The sequence below is a fragment of the Chanodichthys erythropterus genome, chromosome 11 (assembly GCF_024489055.1).
Source record: "Chanodichthys erythropterus isolate Z2021 chromosome 11, ASM2448905v1, whole genome shotgun sequence".
Classification (NCBI taxonomy): domain Eukaryota; kingdom Metazoa; phylum Chordata; class Actinopteri; order Cypriniformes; family Xenocyprididae; genus Chanodichthys; species Chanodichthys erythropterus.
The window spans coordinates 59,182,017-59,191,877 of NC_090231.1; positions in this window are offsets into that span (position 1 = coordinate 59,182,017).

Consider the following 9,861-nt stretch of genomic DNA (forward strand, 5'->3'; position numbering starts at 1 on the left):
AGTTTTTTGCCCGTTTTTTTTGTTGATATCTTTCAAATTCCATCGCATTTAAAGGGATAAACTATTTATTTTACAGCTTAATTTGACCAATTAAACCAGGCTGAAGCTCAAATTATTTTAGTTTTTTTTTTTTTTTTTTTTTCCTGAGTGACACACACAAAAGTAAAGACTCATAACTCCAAAACTGTTGCAAGGAGAGTCAAAAGATAGGTATCATTTGATAGAAAACATTTTAAATTTTAAGAAAATATAAATTACTTGCTGAGAAACAGCTTATAAAAGGCAAAAAATATATATAATTTTTTAAAAAATAATTTTTCCTTTTTTTTATTTGACATGGAATAACTCAGGAACACAATAAGGTCGCTAAAAAAAATCTTTTTTGATGATACTCTCCTATATGTAAGCTGCATCTGGTTCAAATTTTGTGGTGATAGCATAAAGAAGTTTACAAAGTTGTTAATTTTTTCCGCAGCCAGGTGGCGCCAACGTGCGGTAAACTCCGTTTTAGAGGCACTTCTCAGCATTCGTTCGGAGTTTTTCAAAATAGTTAGGTGCATTAAAAAGATGAGATTCTAAGCTTTAAAATGATATCTATTTTGTGTTATTCCATGTTGGAAAACGAACATGGATGAGTCCGGGATCACTGCATCCCAGAGAGATGAGAGACATGTTTTTAGCCAAGTATGTTAAATAATTTTTGATTCATTTTAATCTTGAGAGTCTTCTTTAAATATTGATGGGCCATTTTTTTATGATCTGTGCATTTGAAATATACATACCTGTATTCAGTTAGCGGCTGTGTTATTTTTGTTGTAAATGCATATTACTCAGACTCATTAGAGGGTGAAAACAACGCAGCAGAAGCATGTTGGAGGCTTGATATGAAAGTTTAAAGTCTCTGGTTTTGTATGCAAAAAGATTTTTGTGCTACCTGTATGGATTCAGTTTTTATTGGCTTTTAAAGAGAGACACGTAAATGGGAGCGCCGATGAGAGGAGTTGAGAAGTTCATTTCCAGCAAATTTAGTAAAACCATGTCAAATTTAATAGCCATTTAAATACCTTTACTGAATTATCTGGACTACGAAACTTTGGGAGATTATTTTTGAAAGTCTGTTCTTTGAAAAAAAATGTTCATTGTTTTTCCACATTATTGGCCCATATCTTAAAATAGAACGTTGCGACTTCCGACTCATTTCGCCAGAGCGGGTCACATATGTTCCTACTCGGATACTCGCCAAGATGGGCATTTCGACATGATTTTGTGTGAAATTGTCCGTTCAAGCACAAGAAGATGTGAAAGAGAGCTTAATTCAGTACTCGCACACTGTCATTAATTCCCGTAACACCTGTAAGACCTTCATTCATCTTCAGAACACACATTAAGATATTTTTGATGGAATCTGAGAGACTCGTCCACAGACAGCAATATAATCAACACTTTCAAGGTCCAGAAAGGTACTAAAGACATCGTTAAAACAGTCATGTGACTGCAGTGGATCAACCTTAATGTTATGAAGAGACGAGAATATTACGTTTTAATATAATATGCATATGTTAATAGTGAAGCTAGTGAAACAGTGAAGCTTCTGTGTTTATGTCCGAATGCCGGCTCAGTTTTGGCCAAAGCTGATCATGTGATGCGCGTGATGCTGACGCAGGAGCCGGCCAATAATGAGTCGGTGTAGATCCTGGAAGCGTTGGATGTAAACAACGTAAGATGATGACACAGAAGAGAAGAGATTGTTGAATAAAGTCCTTATTTTTGTTTTGTTTTTGTGCACAGAAAGTATTCTCGTCTCTTCATAACATTAAGGTTGAACCACTGCAGTCACATGACTGTTTTAACGATGTCTTTAGTTCCTTTCTGGACCTTGAAAGTGTTGATAAAGCTCTCGGATTTCATCAAAAATATCTTAATTTGTGTTCTGAAGATGAACGAAGGTCTTGTGGAACGACATGAGGGCGAGTAATTAATGACAGAAAGTTCACATTTATGGTGAACTAACCCTTTATTAAAATATGTTTCGGAGGAAAAATGATATGCTTATATTGTATTCTACCTTTACATTTTTTTGCTATTTGAATTTTCTAATTGTTTAAAGCCTGAAATGGACCCGATATTTGTAGGTTACAACTTGCATGTTGTCAATGAGCAATATATTTCCACCTTGCTGGCAAAATCTTAGCTTTGTTTTTTATATTAAACATTGATCTTCAGAAATAAACCTGCCCTGAAATATTCACTAGAAAGAGAAACTTGTTCTCAAGTTTCCATACTTGGATATTTTGGTATCTGTGACATTCAGATATTCAGTAAGGGCATTGAACACAGCTGCTATCCGTCCAGTGCTGGGTTGCCAGATCCGCGGGGTTTATTCCCCCTAAATTGCATAAATTGTATTCGACTGAAATGCTTGTATTAAAGTATTTCATACTCTACTATTGCTAAAACTGTGCTAGATGTTACTTTCTTTGTGATGGAGGGCCACTCATGGGGATTGAGCTGTGTTTACGATCACTACGACATAGTGGTTTCAATTTGCATAATAGCGACATTAAACACGTATTTTAGGAATGTGAAGGGAGTTTTGATAGTTGGTCACTGGGATATTTTGATTGGCCATCGGGCTAGTGTTGTTACGCAGATCTGGCAACCCTGTTCCACTATGAGGGTAAATATCTCCCACCAAAGTCACGGTGTGTGTGTGCGCGCGCTGTCAGTCCGTGACAGAAGTTCTGTCGCGCGGAGGGTGCGGAAGCGACGCGTGCGCTCAGTAACACACCATGAGCTCCAGCGCGCGCTGTCACTGTCACACAGTTACTGTAGGTCACTCCGATGCCTGAAAGTCCTTGTCCGGTTCGGGAGAAATCACTGCAGCGGTGTGGAGGTGCGCAGAGATCCCACAGAGAGGAACATGGATTCTCCAGCAGCATCGCAGAATCAGCCTCCGAAGGTAGAGCTCTGACTTTACTGATGCTGATGATGATGATGATGTCAGAGTAATGCGTTTGTGGTTCAGAGTGGATTTGTGGATTGAGCTCAAGATCTTTTGAAGGTGAAGTTCAGCATGTTTGTAAAGCCAGCAAATGTAATGTTGCTCTCCTGTCCTGGGACGTTTGTGGTCTGAAGTCATACTAAATGAAGAGAAATGAGAAGATGAGAGTGTTTGTACACCAGTAAAGAAGAGCAGTTTAACATGTCAGTCATAGTTTAACAGCATCAGTGATGGATGTGCATTTTCTGAAAATACGTATTTAAACAAAATTTTAATGTTTAACTATATTAAATTAAATGATATTAAAGAATTATAAAGTTAAGCATCCAGTTGAATTCTAGTAATAATAGTAATAGTAATTATGCAAAATATATTCTCTTTTTTTTCTCTGATTTTGGGGTTGGAATATGATCTGGACTTCTTCATTTGATTAAATAGAGAACTTTAGGGTTCTTGACTCAATTTTAAAGGATTAGTTCACTTCAGAATGAAAATGTCCTGATCATTTACTCTCCTCCATGTCATCCAAGATGTTCATGTCTTTCTTTCTTCAGTGGAAAAGAAATGAAGAAAAACATTCAAGGATTTTTCTCCATATAGTGGACTTCACTGGGGTTCAACATGATTACGTCATGCGTGGCGCATCACAGAGCAGTGCAAGACGAGCATTTGTGGTTAAAAAGTATATAATTTTTATTTTTTATTAGAAAATGTCCGATGGTTTCTCTAGATGAGACTCTTATTCCTTGTCTGGGATCATGTAGAGCTCTTTGAAGCTGCACTGAAACTGACATTTGGACCTTCAACCCGTTGAACCCCAGTGAAGTCCACTAAATGGAGAAACATCCTGGAATGATTTCCTTCATTTCTTTTCCACTGAAGAAAGAATGACATGAACATCTTGGATGACATGGAGGAGAGTAAATTATCAGGACATTTTCATTCTGAAGTGAACTAATCCTTTAATAAACCCTTTATACCAAAAAGGTTCTATATAAGGATAAATGTTTTTTTACTGATATACAAGCTGTTTAAATTAGCTGTTTAATTCATAACATTTAATTTAAATAAAAAATGAATTAAAATAAAACTACTTAATTAAAACTAACTCTATAAAATCAACAGAAACCTTTACGGTTCCATATAGACTTTTCTCTGGTTCTTGTTTTTCCGCAGGATTCAGTTGTTGTAGTTGGAACAATATTTCACGGGTGATAAATCTCTTTCATGCTGAATGTTATTTTACATCTGCACATATTTAGCATCAAACAATCTGAATTTAAGAAATAATAACTGCAGTGGAGCACCGATGGTTGCCTCTTCAACCTTGAGATGTTTGTGTCTCAGATCTGAACTCATGTTGAGTTTGAAGGGATGAAGTGAGTCATGTGGTTTCAGCAGGTGATGATGGCACTGTCATGGAGTCGTGAGGAGGAGCCTGAGCTCAGATTCACACTGCCAGATTGCTTGGCAGGGCTGTCTGTCACACACACACACACACACACACACACACACACACACACACACACACACACACACACACACACACACACACACACACTTTACTTTATTTGAATTTTAAAAGAAGTATACTAATAGCACACTTGAATAAACTGCTTTTTGGCATGTAGTGGGAAGCAGAGTCGTTTTAGGGGTTTATTCAATGATTTAATCCAATGATTGTTAATCAGGAATATCTGGAATTGTTGACAGCCCACATATGAAGTTCACAGAGCGGCTGCGTTTGTCTCGTCAGAAGCGGCATTCATGAGCAGTGCTGTACAGTGTGCATGTGTGTATGTCAATGGATCCTTGTTGGTTCCTTCTGGAACAAAGACACGGCCTTGTCTTCTTCGCTGTCAAACCTTCTTCCTGACTCTTCTGTTTCTGCTGCTTTCTGGACATTCTTTCCCACTGACTAAGAACAGCTTCAGTTTGTCACCAGAGCCGGTCAGACAACGGAACAAATGACTTTGGACGCCTACTTATCCCATTCACTTTTTCTGACACTGACTGGATTTATAAAAACTGATGACTGTGGATTTTTGAGATTCATTCAAGTGTTTTCCATCTTAAAGGTCTTTAATTATAATCAGTAATCTAATGAAATGGTTATAAATAATTAGTAGTTTTCTTTGCAACAGATGGTCCTGGTGTGATTCATCAGTTCAAGCGCCAGTTTAACAACCTCTTATCTGCTGCCCGACAAGATCACCATCACTGGCAAAGAAAGCAGGATGCGGTTTTTCTCCCTTCTTTCTCCATTCACCATTCGCATTGGTTCTTATAACCTTTTCATGTATTGAAGACCCTGTGAAATCAGAAAAGGGGTTTTGTGACTTTTGTTTTGAGATCATCTGTATGCTAGTCAAAATTATTTTCTCTGGGAAAATGACCAAAAGTATTTTTCAGACTCGTCCAGGACTGTTGCTTTGAGCTTCACCAAATTTCACATACAGCAGAGACAGTGCTGGCTAAAAGTTATCAAAACAAATTTGATTCGTCAAAGCACATAAAGATGTAAGATATAAGATATAAGCAAATAAATCCGTCTGTCATTACTCCTAACGCCATATCCAAACTTAATGAAACTTGATACACATACACCACAGGACATTCTGGGGAAGTACTCCAAATCCTTAATAACATCTTAATCATGTGAAAAATTGGTATTCGTCTTGTTATTGGAAAAACTGGTATGAAAATTGTCAATTTTCAAAATTGGTATTTTTCTTATTTAGTAGAAAATTGTGAATGAAAATTGGCAATTTTGAAAATTGGTATTTGTCTTGTTATTGGAAAAATTGTTATGAAAATTGGCAATTATGAAAATTGGTATTTTTCTTATTTAGTAGAAAATTGTGAATGAAAATTGCCAATTATGAAAATTGGTATTTGTCTTGTTATTGGAAAAATTGTTATGAAAATTGGCAATTATGAAAATTGGTATTTTTCTTATTTAGTAGAAAATTGTGAATGAAAATTGCCAATTATGAAAATTGGTATTTGTCTTGTTATTGGAAAAATTGTTATGAAAATTGGCAATTATGAAAATTGGTATTTTTCTTATTTAGTAGAAAATTGTGAATGAAAATTGCCAATTATGAAAATTGGTATTTGTCTTGTTATTGGAAAAATTGTTATGAAAATTGGTATTTTTCTTATTTAGTAGAAAATTGTGAATGAAAATTGCCAATTATGAAAATTGGTATTTGTCTTGTTATTGGAAAAATTGTTATGAAAATTGGCAATTTTGAAAATTGGTATTTGTCTTGTTATTGGAAAAATTGTTATGAAAATTGGCAATTATGAAAATTGGTATTTTTATTATTTAGTAGAAAATTGTGAATGAAAATGGCCAATTATGAAAATTGGTATTTGTCTTGTTATTGGAAAAATTGTTATGAAAATTGGTATTTTTCTTATTTAGTAGAAAATTGTGAATGAAAATTGGCAATTATGAAAATTGGTATTTTTCTTATTTAGTAGAAAATTGTGAATAAAATTGCCAATTATGAAAATTGGTATTTTTCTTATTTAGTAGAAAATTGTGAATGAAAATGGCCAATTATGAAAATTGGTATTTGTCTTGTTATTGGAAAAATTGTTATGAAAATTGGCAATTTTGAAAATTGGTATTTGTCTTGTTATTGGAAAAATTGTTATGAAAATTGGCAATTATGAAAATTGGTATTTTTCTTATTTAGTAGAAAATTGTGAATGAAAATTGGCAATTATGAAAATTGGTATTTGTCTTGTTATTGGAAAAATTGTGTATGAAAATTGGCAATTATGAAAATTGGTATTTTTCTTATTTAGTAGAAAATTGTGAATGAAAATTGCCAATTATGAAAATTGGTATTTGTCTTGTTATTGGAAAAATTGGTATGAAAATTGGCAATTTTGAAAATTGGTATTTTACTTATTTAGTAGAAAATTGTGAATGAAAATGGCCAATTATGAAAATTGGTATTTGTCTTGTTATTGGAAAAATTGGTATGAAAATTGGCAATTTTGAAAATTGGTATTTTACTTATTTAGTAGAAAATTGCGAATGAAAATGGCCAATTATGAAAATTGGTATTTGTCTTGTTATTGGAAAAATTGGTATGAAAATTGGCAATTTTGAAAATTGGTATTTTACTTATTTAGTAGAAAATTGTGAATGAAAATGGCCAATTATGAAAATTGGTATTTGTCTTGTTATTGGAAAAATTGGTATGAAAATTGGCAATTTTGAAAATTGGTATTTTACTTATTTAGTAGAAAATTGTGAATGAAAATGGCCAATTATGAAAATTGGTATTTGTCTTGTTATTGGAAAAATTGGTATGAAAATTGGCAATTTTGAAAATTGGTATTTGTCTTATTTAGTAGAAAATTGTGAATGAAAATTGCCAATTATGAAAATTGGTATTTGTCTTGTTATTGGAAAAATTTTTATGAAAATTGGCAATTTTGAAAATTACTATTTGTCTTATTTAGTAGAAAATTGTGAATGAAAATGGCCAATTATGAAAATTGGTATTTTTCTTATTTAGTAGAAAATTTTGAATGAAAATTGGCAATTTTGAAAATTGGTATTTGTCTTGTTATTGGAAAAATTGGCATGAAAATTGGCAATTTTGAAAATTGGTATTTGTCTTGTTATTGGAAAAATTGTTATGAAAATTGGCAATTATGAAAATTGGTATTTTTATTATTTAGTAGAAAATTGTGAATGAAAATGGCCAATTATGAAAATTGGTATTTGTCTTGTTATTGGAAAAATTGTTATGAAAATTGGTATTTTTCTTATTTAGTAGAAAATTGTGAATGAAAATTGGCAATTATGAAAATTGGTATTTTTCTTATTTAGTAGAAAATTGTGAATAAAATTGCCAATTATGAAAATTGGTATTTTTCTTATTTAGTAGAAAATTGTGAATGAAAATGGCCAATTATGAAAATTGGTATTTGTCTTGTTATTGGAAAAATTGTTATGAAAATTGGCAATTTTGAAAATTGGTATTTGTCTTGTTATTGGAAAAATTGTTATGAAAATTGGCAATTATGAAAATTGGTATTTTTCTTATTTAGTAGAAAATTGTGAATGAAAATTGGCAATTATGAAAATTGGTATTTTTCTTATTTAGTAGAAAATTGTGAATGAAAATTGCCAATTATGAAAATTGGTATTTTTCTTATTTAGTAGAAAATTGTGAATAAAATTGCCAATTATGAAAATTGGTATTTGTCTTGTTATTGGAAAAATTGTTATGAAAATTGGCAATTTTGAAAATTGGTATTTGTCTTGTTATTGGAAAAATTGTTATGAAAATTGGCAATTATGAAAATTGGTATTTTTCTTATTTAGTAGAAAATTGTGAATGAAAATTGCCAATTATGAAAATTGGTATTTGTCTTGTTATTGGAAAAATTGGTATGAAAATTGGCAATTTTGAAAATTGGTATTTTACTTATTTAGTAGAAAATTGCGAATGAAAATGGCCAATTATGAAAATTGGTATTTGTCTTGTTATTGGAAAAATTGGTATGAAAATTGGCAATTTTGAAAATTGGTATTTTACTTATTTAGTAGAAAATTGTGAATGAAAATGGCCAATTATGAAAATTGGTATTTGTCTTGTTATTGGAAAAATTGGTATGAAAATTGGCAATTTTGAAAATTGGTATTTTACTTATTTAGTAGAAAATTGTGAATGAAAATGGCCAATTATGAAAATTGGTATTTGTCTTGTTATTGGAAAAATTGGTATGAAAATTGGCAATTTTGAAAATTGGTATTTGTCTTATTTAGTAGAAAATTGTGAATGAAAATTGCCAATTATGAAAATTGGTATTTGTCTTGTTATTGGAAAAATTTTTATGAAAATTGGCAATTTTGAAAATTACTATTTGTCTTATTTAGTAGAAAATTGTGAATGAAAATGGCCAATTATGAAAATTGGTATTTTTCTTATTTAGTAGAAAATTTTGAATGAAAATTGGCAATTTTGAAAATTGGTATTTGTCTTGTTATTGGAAAAATTGGCATGAAAATTGGCAATTATGAAAATTGGTATTTGTCTTATTTAGTAGAAAATTGTGAATGAAAATTGCCAATTATGAAAATTGGTATTTTTCTTATTTAGTAGAAAATTTTGAATGAAAATTGGCAATTTTGAAAATTGGTATTTGTCTTGTTATTGGAAAAATTGGCATGAAAATTGGCAATTATGAAAATTGGTATTTTTCTTATTTAGTAGAAAATTGTGAATGAAAATTGCCAATTATGAAAATTGGTATTTGTCTTGTTATTGGAAAAATTGTTATGAAAATTGGTATTTTTCTTATTTAGTAGAAAATTGTGAATGAAAATTGCCAATTATGAAAATTGGTATTTGTCTTGTTATTGGAAAAATTGTTATGAAAATTGGTATTTTTCTTATTTAGTAGAAAATTGTGAATGAAAATTGCCAATTATGAAAATTGGTATTTGTCTTGTTATTGGAAAAATTGTTATGAAAATTGGCAATTTTGAAAATTGGTATTTGTCTTGTTATTGGAAAAATTGTTATGAAAATTGGCAATTATGAAAATTGGTATTTTTATTATTTAGTAGAAAATTGTGAATGAAAATGGCCAATTATGAAAATTGGTATTTGTCTTGTTATTGGAAAAATTGTTATGAAAATTGGTATTTTTCTTATTTAGTAGAAAATTGTGAATGAAAATTGGCAATTATGAAAATTGGTATTTTTCTTATTTAGTAGAAAATTGTGAATAAAATTGCCAATTATGAAAATTGGTATTTGTCTTGTTATTGGAAAAATTGTTATGAAAATTGGCAATTTTGAAAATTGGTATTTGTCTTGTTA